Below are 17,130 nucleotides of genomic sequence, written 5' to 3'. Positions count from 1 at the left end.
AGTAGAAGTAAACAGATTCTTCTGGAGGAAGATCGAAAAGAAGGATGATAGAAATAAAAATTAGGAAAATATCAAGGATTAGAACTGGATTAAGCATTATCAAAATCTTTTAGATGTATGAACTAAGAAGGAAAGTGTAGGAATGGTGAGGATAATGGAACGGAAGAGTTAAATTTAAAATGGAAATATCAGACAAAGAAATCAAGGTAGATCACCGTATTTAATTATAGAGATCTTAATTTCCTTACTCGCCGAAGAATCAAATCTTTTAGATTTCGAAGATTTTCTTTAAATTTCTTGAATCCCGGAATTCAACCAAGACAACTTCAAAAGTAAAGACGCACCTTATTTTCTAAAATCAACCATGACTACGTCACCAGACAAGGCGAATCTACACTTATTTATTTCATTCTTTTGTGATAGCTTCATTCGTACTCTTCGAATAATTGAATTGTTTTATTCATATTACTCAATGATGATTAAACTCTATTTATCAACTCATATTCGTCATGAAAACATTTTTATTGTTAGCCATAACCACCTCACTCAAATTTCGGGACGAAATTTCTTTAACGGGTAGGTACTGTGATGACCCGGAAATTTCCGACCAAATTTAAACTTAATCTTTAAATGATTTCGACACGATAAGCAAAGTCTGTAATATTGAAGTCTCAAAAATTTTGAATTATGTTCATGTATTCATTTACCCATTGACAAATCCCGTTGATTCACGAACCAGTGTTTGTAAATATGTGTATATATAAATATGTGTATGTATATATATAAATATTAGTTGTGTATATATATTGTTATATTAAAGTTAATTGTTTAAAATATATAATTAATAAATGTATTTACTTAGTAAAAATTTATTATTTAAAACTATTCTTATATGTATAAAGAGCATATTGAATAAATATGATTTTTGGACCTATTCTGTAAACGTCTGTAACACTCGGTTGACATTTCTTTAGTGTTCATAGTGATATAGTACATATGTATGAGGATTTAAAATGAAAGTTGAACTGTAAATCGATTACGAAGATTTTAGGCTTCATGAAAATATTTTTACCTTTTAAAGATTAAATACTAGTACTCCGTACATATAAATTGGAACAGAAAATAAATAATTATCGAACCTTTTTTATCAGGTTTCAAACAGTTAATGAGTGAAATAATTAAATATATTCAATCTAAAAATTTGGGATTTTTAGGAACACTTTTATACGTTAACTGTTTAGCACTGGACACGTTATAGCCATCCGGGATAAACTGTCGGTAGAGTGATTCCAAAATTACGCAGCTGTTTAACTGTTTGTTTTGCAATTCACATAATTGAATGTTAATTACTATAGTACTGTTCATACTTTATTGACTATCTATCTAATATGTATTATAAATATACATATACATATAACACATATGCATATAAGATATATGTTTATAATCACTGCAAGAATCACACCCTCTATCTCCCTCTCCTTTCTCAACCGTCACCTCTCATCATCGAAAACCCAACCACCACATGATCAACTATAGTGCTACTACGCTACTTCTATTTTTCTGTTTTCATTCGATCAACAAAACAACCTCCACCATCGTTGTCTTATCACCAAACCTCTATCAACTTCTTTAATTGATTGTTATTTTCATTTACAACCAACACCTTCCTATATCTCTTTTGCTGCAGTCTTCGACACCCATCACCTTTGAAGATCACCTTCACCAACCGGAACCCATTAAGAATAAACCGCCATCATAAACAACCATCGTATTATTATTTTATATATCTTTGTTATGTTTTCATCGATAACCCACTTGCAGCTACGTCTTTCTTCTTTAAACCTCATTACAACTGCTCACTGTTATTTTTCTTCTCGTTGCTAACCATTGACGAACAAAATACAACACATCATCAACTTCCTAAACCCGTTAAACTGCTACAGCTATATTATTATTTTTTCGCCGGGAACAACCACCTAAAATAGCCACACACTACCACTTGCATCGTGATCAAAACCATACCACTACTATTATTTTAACTGTTACTGCTACGATGATACCGGTCTGTTTTGCAGCGTCCACAGCCACCCGACCGAAACATATATATATATATATATATATATATATAATTTTTTTTTGTTGTGTCTCGTGACTTACTGCTACAGCAATATTGCTGTTATTGTTTCAGGTTAACAAGATGATGAGTTTAATACTGTATTGAAAAGTGGCGGCTACCACTTGCCTTTTCCCATTATTTTATAAACTGAACCCTCCAGCTACTTTACGAGACATATTAGAATTAAAACAAATTAAATTTGGGCCGTGTCCCTTCTTGAGCTGAAAACCCAGCTTCTGTTGGGCCGTGAATTGATACTTGGGCCAAGAACATGCAGATACATGGATGGGCTTGATTTAAATTGTTGGGTCAGCTGATAACATGATAAATATAAGTGGGTGACGGGCTATTTAAGAAAAGCATGAAACAGAAGGGTGGTTAAGAGTGTTGTGGGTCAAAGGAGAGGTCGCGGGTTCGAGTCCCGTCGCGGGCAGTTTTTTATTTTTTTTATTTTGAGGTAGTTACTTATCATTTTTATTATATTTATTATTATTATTATTATTATTATTATTATTATTATTATTATTATTATTATTATTAGTATTATTATTATTATTATTATTATTATTATTATTATTATTATTATTATTATTATTATTAGGTATTAAGTATTATTAGTAAAAGTATTGTTTTCATTATTGTTATTATTGATATTATTATTATTAAGTTTATTAATATTATTATTATCATTCATATTAAAATTATCGTTTTCAAAAGTATCATTTTTATTATCACTATTATTGTTATTATTACAAATAAATATTATTTTACAAAAGTACATTATAGATATATTAATATTACATATTATTAGATTTTATTATTAAAATGACATTAAGTAATCTATATATATAAAATATATTAATCTATATATATATATGCTTATCACATATAAACCTTGAAATAAATTTCTATTTCTATAAATGATAAATATTATATTATTAAACTACTCTAATAAGTATTTACTATATAAATATTAATAAATTTATTATAGAAATAAATATTAACTACTTAAAGTATATAGGATAAATATAACTTATTTAGTAATACGATATATAAATTATTAAGATATAAACTTACTAGTTGTTATTATATGTTAATATATATACTTGATATAGGTTTGTGAATCCGAGGCCAACCCTGCATTGTTCAATATCGTCGTATGAATATTTTTACTACAAAATATTATAGGTGAGTTTATTTGATTCCCTTTTACTCTTTATATTTTTGGGACTGAGAATACATGCGCTATTTTTACAACTGCTTTATTAAATGCTTTTGAAATATATTTTGAACTGAGAATACATAAAATCCTTTTATAAATGTTTGACGCGATATGACACATGCAAAACATTCCTCGAATGAATTATTATGCAGACAGAAGTTCTGTGGATTAGTATTGAATTAGTTGGACGTTATAATTGCTACTAATTGTTGTGAATATTTTTCCCCTGATTATTATTGCTTGGTAACCTAAGAATTAGAAACGGGTATGGCCCTAATTCACGCGAATCCTAAAGGTAGCTACCGGGTTTAACACCCCCACTCAGAATTGAAACATCCCAACCCGTACTCCGTACGATTGAATTTTTTTTTATATTTAAAATATAATACACATTTACGCGCCAATTAAATATGTAACCCATTCCACACGATTCGTCAAAACATATTACGAGTTTAATGTTTACAAAAAGGCACAAAGGCCTATTAACGAATGTGATACAAGTTTGACCAACAACAAATGATAGTTTATAACCCAAACGACTCTCGAGCATGGTTTGGGGCTAAACTACCCAAAACGTTCGGCCACTTCAAAAGCTATCCCAAAAGCACCCCCTGTCAACATAAACGGGAGACAACTAATCCAACCGTATGCCCTTACCCTTGTCCAAGCTGGAACCTATAAAATGGTAAACAATGAGAGGGTAAGCAAGGCTTAGTGAGTGCAACAATTATACATACATATATATAACCTACTTACTTGCAAACACTTACCAAGTCCGCATACGTACTAGTTACACAATTAGCATACCCTTCACATGTATAACGCTAAGTACCACGATAACATGACTAGTATAACAATAGCATGTAACACAACAATACAATATGCTAAACATAAATATAACGATGATGTTCACAACATCTATAGTACTCGAGATCTCAAGGCTAGCCCAACGAATGGTATCGTTAACATCGAACTTAAACCCATTCGCCTACATTAATGTGGTATTGTCAACACCGAACTTTAAACCCACATATGAGGTATCGTCAACATCGAACTTTAAACCCTCATCAACTCACTACAATAGTCGTATGGCATCGTCAACATCGAACTTTAATTCCATACGTGAGGTATCGTCAACAACGAACTTTAAACCCTCATCACAACACAATATACTCTAGTGTATGGTATCGTCAACAACGAACTTTAAACCCACACCCCACAAGTAAATAAATTATATCAGTACACATATAATTATTCCACTCACCTTGTCACAAGGGTGATGATTTAGCACTTCCGAGCTTCAACGCAATGTACCTGAATCATTAAGTGCACATTCAATTTCACAATAAGTGGGATTTACCACAATACTCCCACTTGAGCATTTAATGACCCAATTTGCATTAAATGACTCGACTACACACTACCTCCCATAAATGGCCAAGACTCGACTTTAATCACTAAGACTAGTGAATTAAAGTCTATTAACTTCAATTAACACAAAACTTAAGGTAATCCATACCCATTTCAACTAATTAGGTCAACTAGTACATTTTTGACCCATTTTATAACACTTAAACTCACAATCAAGTCAAACTTGCCCATTAACACCTCTTTCATAATTCTTAAAGTGCATTAGTGGCTAACAACACCAATTGACACTTACAACCTCAAATCACAAGGCCAAAACCCTAGATGGTGGCTATTAGGGTTTCATTACAACAGATAACCCAAACTCGCCCATTTTACCACCAAATGGGTCTTACAAATCTCTAGTACCCAAAACCCTAGTCATTAACCAATTAAAACTCAAAACTTAGAGTTAGAACTTACCGAGACTATCTTTTTGTAGCTAGTAACAAGGAGAACAACTTTAAATCTCGCTCCTAGGTTTGATTCACAAATCTCCAACTTCAAATCTCAAGATCAAGCTAGGTGGGTTTTGTGTTTTGGGAGAAAAATAGGAAAGAAAATGGAAATGAAAATGAAATAAATGGATGTGTGGTGGAGAGTTAATGCTCCTATTACATTTACATGTCAAATTACCATTTTGTCCCTCAAAGTCATTTAATTTAAGCTAAAACCGGAATCAGAACTGCAGACTGTCGCGGCGCGACCTTAATCGTCGCGGCGCGACACATAAAGGGAAAATATACCCTACTTAAGCCAACTTCTGATCCCAATTTGCTTGTTATGCCGCGGCGCTGACCCAATTGTCGCGGCGCTGCCCAAGACTAGAACTGAACATCTCGGCCAACTTATACACTTTTCGATTTTATTTGATTCGCACACTTAAAACCCGCTTCCTACATTCGCCTAAACTTCAACAATAGTCTCATAAGACTTAACGCTATCAAAGCCCATGTATACACTTGTAGGCACACACATTATCAAGTATATATATATATATACATATCTACTCATATATATATACAATTACGCATAATCTAGCGAGTTACAACATACAAATGATTAAGTATGTACCTTTCGATACGTACGGGAAAACGGGGTGTTACAACTCTCCCCCACTTGAATCGAAGCGCGTCCTCGCGATCCAAGCCGCATGACAAGAAGGGAGATAAACCAACACAAACTCTTCGGGCTCCCAAGTAAACTCGGAACCTTTACTACGACGCCATTGAACTTTAAAAGTCCTAACCTCTTTATGTCTCAATCTTTTGACCTTCTCATCAAGTATGGCAATCGGTTCCTCGATATACTCTAACTTATTATTTAGCTCAATCTCGTCTAATGGCACCCAAGACGAATCATCTGCAAGAGACTTACGGAGATGAGAAACATGAAATGTATTATGGATCCCCGCAAGCTCTTCGGGTAATTTCAAACGATACGCGACTTCACCAACACGAGCTAAAACCTTAAATGGTCCAATAAACCGAGGAGCTAACTTTCCTCGTTTCCATGGCGAAACCTTAAGCATCACCATGTCACCTTCTTGAAATTCGATCGTTCGTCTACGTTTGTCGGCATACGCTTTTGCCTATCTTGAGCCTTCTTCAAATGCTCTCGAATCACATCAATCTTGCTATTCGTCTCTAAAACCAAATCGGTACTCCCGATTTCCTTTTGTCCCACTTCACCCCAACAAATCGGGGTTCGACACCTACGCCCATAAAGCATCTCATAAGGTGGCATTCCAATACTAGCAGGATAACTATTATTGTACGAGAATTCCACCAAAGGTAAGTGCTCGTCCCAACTACCACCAAAATCGATAATGCACGCTCGTAACATATCTTCCAAAGTTTGATTCGTACGTTCGGTTTGATCGTCCGTTTGAGGATGATACGCCGTGCTCAATTTCAATTGCGTACCCATATCTTCATGAAACTTTTCCTAAAACCGAGATGTAAAACGGGTATCCCGATCCGAAATAATAGATATAGGAACACCGTGTCATGAGATGACTTCCTTGATAAACAAATTAGCCAAGGTCTCCGACGATATCGCTTCCTTAATGGGAAGAAACAAAGCACTTTTCGTCAATCGATCAACTATAACCCAAATCGAATCAAATTGGGTTCTCGCCGTTTTAGGTAACTTTGTGATGAAATCCATGGTAATGTGCTCCCATTTCCATTTCGGGATTTCTAACGGTTGTAACTTACCATACAGATTTTGGTGCTCGGCCATAACTTGCAAATACATGACGCATAGCTCAACATACTTCACAACATCACGTTTCATGCCCGGCCACCAATAATCTTTCCTTAAATCAAGATACATTTTCGTTGAGCCCGGATGAATGGAATACTTTGACTTATGTGCTTCATCAAGTAGCACTTGTCAATAATCCCCCATCTTAGGCACCCACACTCTTCCTTGAAAAGACAACAGACCCCGCGAGCCCATAGTAATGAACTCCAATTGTCCCACAATTCGCTCCTCATGCTTATTGTGAACGTAAGCCTCTATTTGAATCATACCAAGTTTCTCAAGAAAATCGTTAGTAATAGTCATACGTAACAATCCCAATCGTAACGTCAGGTGATGACTCTTTCGACTTAACGCATCCACTGAAATGTTCCGTTCTTATTGATTAAAATCGTTCCATATTAATTGATTTCGTTGCAAGGTTTTGACCTCTATATGAGATGTTTTTCAAAGACTGCATTCATTTTAAAACAAACCATAACATTTATTTCATCAATAAAGGTTTAAAAAGCTTTACGTAGATTATCAAATAATGATAATCTAAAATATACTGTTTACACACGACCATTACATAATGGTTTACAATAGAAATATATTACATCGACATATGTTTCTTGAATGCAGTTTTTACAAAATATCATACAAACATGGACTCCAAATCTTGTCCTTATTTTAGTATGCAACAGCGGAAGCTCTTAATATTCACCTGAGAATAAACATGCTTTAAACGTCAACAAAAAAGTTGGTGAGTTATAGGTTTAACCTATATATTATCAAATCATAATAATAGACCACAAGATTTCATATTTCAATACACATCCCATACATAGAGATAAAAATCATTCATATGGTGAACACCTGGTAACCGACATTAACAAAATGCATATATAAGAATATCCCCATCATTCCGGGACACCCTTCGGATATGATATAAATTTCGAAGTACTAAAGCATCCGGTACTTTGGATGGGGTTTGTTAGGCCCAATAGATCTATCTTTAGGATTCCCGTCAATTAGGGTGTCTGTTCCCTAATTCTTAGATTACCAGACTTAATAAAAAAGGGCATATTCGATTTCAATAATTCAACGATAGAATGTAGTTTCACGTACTTGTGTCTATTTTGTAAATCATTTATAAAACCTGCATGTATTCTCATCCCAAAAATATTAGATTTTAAAAGTGGGACTATAACTCACTTTCACAGATTTTTACTTCGTCGGGAAGTAAGACTTGGCCACTGGTTGATTCACGAACCTATAACAATGTATACATATATATCAAAGTATGTTCAAAATATATTTACAACACTTTTAATATATTTTGATGTTTTAAGTTTATTAAGTCAGCTGTCCTCATTAGTAACCTACAACTAGTTGTCCACAGTTAGATGTACAGAAATAAATTGATAAATATTATCTTGAATCAATCCACGACCCAGTGTATACGTATCTCAGTATTGATCACAACTCAAACTATATATATTTTGGAATCAACCTCAACCCTGTATAGCTAACTCCAACATTCACATATAGAGTGTCTATGGTTGTTCCGAAATATATATAGATGTGTCTACATGATAGGTCGAAACATTGTATACGTGTCTATGGTATCTCAAGATTACATAATATACAATACAAGTTGATTAAGTTATGGTTGGAATAGATTTGTTACCAATTTTCACGTAGCTAAAATGAGAAAAATTATCCAATCTTGTCTTACCCATAACTTCTTCATTTTAAATCCGTTTTGAGTGAATCAAATTGCTATAGTTTCATATTGAACTCTATTTTATGAATCTAAACATAAAAAGTATAGGTTTATAGTCGGAAAAATAAGTTACAAGTCGTTTTTGTAAAGGTAGTCATTTCAGTCGAAAGAACGATGTCTAGATGACCATTTTAGAAAACATACTTCCACTTTGAGTTTAACCATAATTTTTGGATATAGTTTCATGTTCATAATAAAAATCATTTTCCCAGAATAACAACTTTTAAATCAAATTGTATCATAGTTTTTAGTTAACTAACCCAAAACAGCCCGCGGTGTTACTACGACGGCGTAAATCCGGTTTTACGGTGTTTTTCGTGTTTCCAGGTTTTAAATCATTAAGTTAGCATATCATATATATATAGAACATGTGTTTAGTTGATTTTAAAAGTCAAGTTAGAAGGATTAACTTTTATTTGCGAACAAGTTTAGAATTAACTAAACTATGTTCTAGTGATTACAAGTTTAAACCTTCGAATAAGATAGCTTTATATGTATGAATCGAATGATGTTATGAACATCATTACTACCTCAATTTCCTTGGATAAACCTACTGGAAATGAGAAAAATAGATCTAGCTTCAAAAGATCCTTGGATGGCTCGAAGTTCTGGAAGCAGAATCATGACACGAAAACAAGTTCAAGTAAGATTATCACTTGAAATAAGATTGTTATAGTTATAGAAATTGAACCAAAGTTTGAATATGATTATTACCTTGTATTAGAATGATAACCTACTATAAGAAACAAAGATTTCTTGAGGTTGGATGATCACCTTATAAGATTGGAAGTGAGCTAGCAAACTTGAAAGTATTCTTGATTTTATGTAACTAGAACTTGTAGAATTTATGAAGAACACTTAGAACTTGAAGATAGAACTTGAGCGAGATCAATTAGATGAAGAAAATTTAAGAATGAAAGTGTTTGTAGGTGTTTTTGGTCATTGGTGTATGGATTAGTTATAAAGGATATGTAATTTTGTTTTCATGTAAATAAGTCATGAATGATTACTCATATTTTTGTAATTTTATGAGATATTTCATGCTAGTTGCCAAATGATGGTTCCCACATGTGTTAGGTGACTCACATGGGTTGCTAAGAGCTGATCATTGGAGTGTATATACCAATATTACATACATTTAAAACCTGTGTATTGTACGAGTACGAATACGGGTGCATACGAGTAGAATTGTTGATGAAACTGAACGAGGATGTAATTGTAAGCATTTTTGTTAAGTAGAAGTATTTTGATAAGTGTCTTGAATTCTTTCAAAAGTGTATGAATACATATTAAAACACTACATGTATATACATTTTAACTGAGTCGTTAAGTCATCGTTAGTCGTTACATGTAAGTGTTGTTTTGAAACCTTTAGGTTAACGATCTTGTTAAATGTTGTTAACCCAATGTTTATAATATCAAATGAGATTTTAAATTATTATATTATTATGATATTATGATATATTAATATATCTTAATATGATATATACATTTAAATGTCGTTACAACGATAATCGTTACATATATGTCTCGTTTCGAAATCCTTAAGTTAGTAGTCTTGTTTTTACTTATGTAGTTCATTGTTAATACACTTAATGATATATTTAATTATCATATTATCATGTTATATATAATATAATAATGTATTAATATGCTTCATATATATTTAGTATGACATGGTTATAACGATAATCGTTATATGTATCGTTTCGAGTTTCATACGTCAATAGTCTCCTTTTTAAGTATATAACTTATTGTTACTATTTTTAATGAGATACTTGATGATCATTATATCATGTTAAACATATATATTTATTCATTTATGTATCATCATGTCATATACAACTTATAGCGTTCGTGAATCATTGGTCAAACTGGGTAATCAGACGTTTACAAAATTTTCGTTTCAATTAACCAAGTCTTAACAAGTTTGATTGCTTAACATGTTGGAAACATTTAATCATGTAAATATAGTTTTCATTAAACATATAATCATATAAAGGTTCGGAAAAGTTCGGGTCACTACAGTACCTACCCGTTAAATAAATTTCGTCCCGAAATTTTAAGCGATTGGAGGTGTTGGCTCATCTTCTGGAAATAAGTGCGGGTACTTCTTCTTCATCTGATCTTCTCATTCCCAGGTGAACTCGGGTCCTCTACGAGTATTCCATTGAACCTTAACAATTGGTATCTTGTTTTGTTTAAGTCTTTTTACCTCACGATCCATTATTTCAACGGGTTCTTCGATGAATTGAAGTTTTTCGTTGATTTGGATTTCGTCTAACGGAATAGTGAGATCTTTTTTAGCAAAACATTTCTTCAAATTCGAGACGTGGAAAGTGTTATGTACAGTCGCGAGTTGTTGAGGTAACTCAAGTCGGTAAGCTACTGGTCCGACACGATCAATAATCTTGAATGGTCCAATATACCTTGGATTTAATTTACCTCGTTTACCAAATCGAACAACGCCTTTCCAAGGTGCAACCTTAAGCATGACCATCTCTCCAATTTCAAATTCTATATCTTTTCTTTTAATGTCGGCGTAGCTCTTTTGTCGACTCTGGGCGGTTTTCAATCTTTGTTGAATTTGGATGATTTTCTCGGTAGTTTCTTGTATTATCTCCGGACCCGTAATCTGTCTATCCCCCACTTCACTCCAACAAATCGGAGACCTGCACTTTCTACCATAAAGTGCTTCAAACGGCGCCATCTCAATGCTTGAATGGTAGCTGTTGTTGTAGTAAAATTCTGCTAACGGTAGATGTCGATCCCAACTATTTCCGAAATCAATAACACAAGCTCGTAGCATGTCTTCAAGTGTTTGTATCGTCCTTTCACTCTGCCCATCAGTTTGTGGATGATAGGCATTACTCATGTCTAGACGAGTTTCCAATTCTTGCTGTAATGTCTGCCAGAATCTTGAAATAAATCTGCCATCCCTATCAGAGATAATAGAGATTGGTATTCCATGTCTGGAGACTACTTCCTTCAAATACAGTCGTGTTAACTTCTCCATCTTGTCATCTTCTCTTATTGGTAGGAAGTGTGCTGACTTGGTGAGACGATCAACTATTACTCAAATAGTATCATAACCACTTGAAGTCCTTGGCAATTTAGTAATGAAATCTATGGTAATGTTTTCCCATTTCCATTCCGGGATTTTAGGTTGTTGTAGTAGACCTGATGGTTTCTGATGTTCAGCTTTGACCTTAGAATACGTCAAACATTCTCCTACATATTTAGCAATATCGGCTTTCATACCTGGCCACCAAAAATGTTTCTTAAGATCCTTGTACATCTTCCCCGTTCCAGGATGTATTGAGTATCTGGTTTTATGTGCTTCTCTAAGTACCATTTCTCTCATATCTCCAAATTTTGGTACAAAAATTCTTTCAGCCCAATACCGGGTTCCGTCTTTCCGAATATTAAGATGCTTCTCCGATCCTTTGGGTATTTCATCCTTTAAATTTCCCTCTTTTAAAACTCCTTGTTGCGCCTCCTTTATTTGAGTAGTAAGGTTATTGTGAATCATTATATTCATAGATTTTACTAGAATGGTTCTCTGTCCTTCCTGCTTAAGGCGTCGGCTACCACATTTGCCTTCCCCGGGTGGTAACGAATCTCAAAGTCGTAATCATTCAACAATTCAATCCACCTACGCTGCCTCATATTCAGTTGTTTCTGATTAAATATGTGTTGAAGACTTTTGTGGTCGGTATATATAATACTTTTGACCCCATATAAGTAGTGCCTCCAAGTCTTTAATGCAAAACAACCGCGCCTAATTCCAAATCATGCGTCGTATAATTTTGTTCGTGAATCTTCAATTGTCTAAACGCATAAGCAATCACCTTCGTTTGTTGCATTAATACACAACCGAGACCTTGCTTTGATGCGTCACAATAAATCACAAAATCATCATTCCCTTCAGGCAATGACAATATAGGTGCCGTAGTTAGCTTTTTCTTCAATAACTGGAACGCTTTCTCTTGTTCATCCTTCCATTCAAATTTATTCCCTTTATGCGTTAATGCAGTCAAGGGTTTTGCTATTCTGGAAAAGTCTTGGATGAACCTTCTGTAGTAACCAGCTAGTCCTAAAAACTGGCGTATGTGTTTCGGAGTTTTCGGGGTTTCCCACTTTTCAACAGTTTCTATCTTTGCCGGATCCACCTTAATACCTTCTTTGTTCACTATGTGACCGAGGAATTGAACTTATTCCAACCAAAATGCACACTTTGAAAACTTAGCGTACAATTCTTCCTTCCTCAATACTTCTAACACCTTTCTCAAATGTTCACCGTGTTCTTGGTCATTCTTTGAGTAAATAAGTATGTCATCAATGAAAACAATGACAAACTTGTCAAGGTATGGTCCACACACTCGGTTCATAAGGTCCATGAACACAGCTGGTGCATTAGTTAAACCAAATGGCATGACCATAAACTCGTAATGACCGTAACGTGTTCTGAAAGCAGTCTTTGGAATATCATCTTCTTTCACCCGCATTTGATGATACCCGGAACGTAAGTCAATCTTTGAATAAACAGACGAGCCTTGTAGTTGATCAAATAAGTCGTCAATTTTCGGCAGTGGATAACGGTTTTTGATGGTAAGTTTTTTCAACTCTCTGTAGTCAATACACAACCTAAATGTACCATCTTTCTTCTTGACAAACAAAACAGGAGCTCCTTACGGTGATGTGCTTGGTCGAATGAAACCATGCTCTAAAAGTTCTTGTAATTGGCTTTGCAGTTCTTTCATCTCGCTGGGTGCGAGTCTGTAAGGAGCACGAGCTATTGGTGCAGCTCCTGGTACAAGATCTATTTGAAATTCAACGGATCGATGTGGGGGTAATCCCGGTAATTCTTTCGGAAATACATCGGGAAATTCTTTTGCGACGGGAACATCATTGATGCTCTTTTCTTCAGTTTGTACTTTCTCGACGTGCGCTAGAACAGCATAGCAACCTTTTCTTATTAGTTTTTGTGCCTTCAAATTACTAATAAGATGTAGCTTCGTGTTGCCCTTTTCTCCGTACACCATTAAGGGTTTTCCTTTTTCTCGTATAATGCGAATTGCATTTTTGTAACAAACGATCTCTGCTTTCACTTCTTTCAACCAGTCCATACCGATTATCACATCAAAACTCCCTAACTCTACTGGTATCAAGTCAATCTTAAATGTTTCGCTAACCAGTTTAATTTCTCGATTCTGACATATATTATCTGCTGAAATTAATTTACCATTTGCTAATTCGAGTAAAAATTTACTATCCAAAGGCGTCAATGGACAACTTAATTTAGCACAAAAATCTCTACTCATATAGCTTCTATCCGCACCCGAATCAAATAAAACATAAGCAGATTTATTGTCAATAAGAAACATACTCGTAACAAGCTCCGGGTCTTCCTGTGCCTCTGCTGCATTAATATTGAAAACTCTTCCACGGCCTTGTCCATTCGTGTTCTCCTGGTTCGGGCAATTTCTAATAATGTGGCCCGGTTTTCCACATTTATAACAAACTACATTGGCATAACTTGCTCCGACACTACTTGCTCCGCCATTACTCGTTCCGACACCATTTGTTCCTTTCGTTCTGTTAACCCCTGGTCCGTAGACCTCATACTTCGCCGTGCTATGACCATTTCTTTTACACTTATTGCAAAATTTGGTGCAGAACCCCGAGTGATACTTTTCACACCTTTGGCATAGCTGCTTCTGATTATTGTTGTTGTTGCGGTTATTATTGTTGTTGGGATGATTGTTGTAGTTGCTGCTGCTATTGTTGTTGTTGTTGTTGTTGTTGTTGTTGTTGTTGTTGTTGTTGTTGTTGGGCCGTTTGTTGTAGTTGCGATTGATGTTGCGATTGTTGGGATAGTTGTTGCGATTATTGTTGTAATTGCTGTTATTGTTGTATTGGTGATTCTTATCACCGTTTTCCTCCCACTTTTTTTTTGACTTGCTTCACATTGGCCTCTTCAGCCGTCTGTTCTTTAATTCTTTTCTCAATCTGGTTCACTAGTTTGTGAGCCATTCTACATGCCTGTTGTATGGAGGCGGGCTCGTGTGAACTTATATCTTCTTGGATTCTTTCCGGTAATCCTTTCACAAATGCGTCGTTCTTCTCTTCCTCATCTTCTTACGCTCCCGGACACAATAGGCACAATTCTGTGAATCTTCTTTCGTACGTGGTAATATCAAATCCTTGGGTTCGTAACCCTCTAAATTCTGTCTTGAGCTTATTGACCTCGGTTCTGGGACGGTACTTCTCGTTCATCAAGTGCTTGAATGCTGACCACGGTAGTGCGTACGCATCATCTTGTCCCACTTGCTCTAGATAGGTATTCCACCATGTTAACGCAGAACCTGTGAAGGTATGTGTAGCGTACTTCACTTTGTCCTCTTCAGTACACTTACTTATGGCAAACACCGATTCGACCTTCTCGGTCCACCGTTTCAATCCGATCGGTCCTTCGGTTCCATCAAATTCCAAAGGTTTGCAGGCAGTGAATTCTTTGTAGGTGCATCCTACACGATTTCCTGTACTGCTAGATCCAAGGTTATTGTTGGTATGTAGCGCAGCCTGTACTGCAGCTATGTTTGAAGCTAGAAAAGTACGGAATTCCTCTTCATTCATATTCACGATGTGTCGAGTAGTCAGTGCCATTTCCTTCAAAATAGTCAAATGGAACAAGTTAATCATACAGAATATTAAGAGTAGTTAATAGTATTTCGTAGCATAATATGAACTCATTTATAAAAGCTTTTTCTTCATATTAGCATTTTATAAGTTCAAATTCGGGTAGTACCTACCCGTTAAGTTCATACTTAGTAGCTAATATACAATTCAACTACTACAATTCTATATGAAAAACTGATTATAATAATATTTCACGTTCAAACTTTTATACAATATTTTACAAACTTACAATACCGCTTATTTTACATAAAGCATGAAATATAGCACACAATAACTTTGATACAAGATAGTTGTGAATATAATTCTAGCTAGTACACAAGTCGTTCAGCAAAGGCAATAAAGACACGTAATTCATACGTCCAGAAACAAGTCATGCATTCTGGTTTTACTAGGACTACTTCCCATCCTTGGTCTTGTGGAACATAACCGTTATAGCCGTTGATAAGACAGCGTGTTGTAATGTCGTCAAAGGGACGAGGGTTACGTAATATCCAACAGTCCCTTAACAATCTAAAAACCTCATTTCTTACTCCAATTACCGACTCCGTCACTTGTGGGAACGTTTTATTTAATAGTTGTAGCCCGATGTTCTTGTTCTCACTTTGGTGAGAAGCGAACATTACTAAGCCGTAAGCATAACATGCTTCTTTATGTTGCATGTTAGCCGCTTTTTCTAAATCACGAAGTCCTATATTCGGATATATTGAATCAAAATAATTTCTTAACCCATTGCGTAAAATAGCATTTGGGTTCCCCGCAATATATGCGTTAAAGTAAACACATCGTAACTTATGGATTTCCCAATGTGATATCCCCCATCTTTCGAACGAAAGCCTTTTATAAACCAAGGAATTCTTGGAACGTTCTTCGAATGTCTTACAAACTGATCTCGCCTTAAATAGTTGTGCCGAGGAATTCTGACCGACTCTAGACAAGATTTTATCAATCATGTCTCCGGGTAGGTCTCTTAAAATATTGGGTTGTCTATCCATTTTGTGTTTTTATACTGTAAAATAGACAAGAGTTAGATTCATAAAAAAAATACTTATTAATACAAGCAATTTTTACATATATCATAAAGCATAAGCACACTATATTACATATATTACACCACACGAAAACAACTATCTTATTCCGGCTCGGTCGTTTCTTCATCTTCGGTTTTGGTTCGTTTTGCCAAGTTTCTAGGGATATATGATGTTCCCCTAATACGAGCCGTCGTTTTCCACATTGGTTTAGAAAAACCTGGTGGTTTAGAGGTTCCCGGGTTATTGTCACAACTTAAGAAATACGGGTGTTGATGATACATATAAAGTTCATCGGGTTTGGAATCAAATTTCTCTATTTTTATGCCCTTTCCCTTATTGTTCTCTTTTGCCTTATTAAATTGTGTTGGGGTAATTTCTATAACATCATCGGAATCCTTGTCGGGATCCGATTCATCGTAGAATTGGTAATCCTCCCAATACTTTGCTTCCTTGGCGGAAACACCATTGACCATAATTAACTTTGGTCGGTTGGTTGAGGATTTTCTTAACCGTTTTATTATTTCCCCCACTGGTTCTATTTCTTCTTCCGGTTCTTCTTCGGGAACTTGTGAATCAGTCCACGAATCATTCCAATTTACATTTGACTCTTCATTATTAT

This window comes from Rutidosis leptorrhynchoides, chromosome 8 (assembly GCF_046630445.1).
Source record: "Rutidosis leptorrhynchoides isolate AG116_Rl617_1_P2 chromosome 8, CSIRO_AGI_Rlap_v1, whole genome shotgun sequence".
In the NCBI taxonomy this organism is placed as follows: Eukaryota; Viridiplantae; Streptophyta; class Magnoliopsida; order Asterales; family Asteraceae; genus Rutidosis; species Rutidosis leptorrhynchoides.
The sequence above is the reverse complement of the archived record's forward strand: the minus strand, read 5'-3'. Positions refer to the sequence as shown.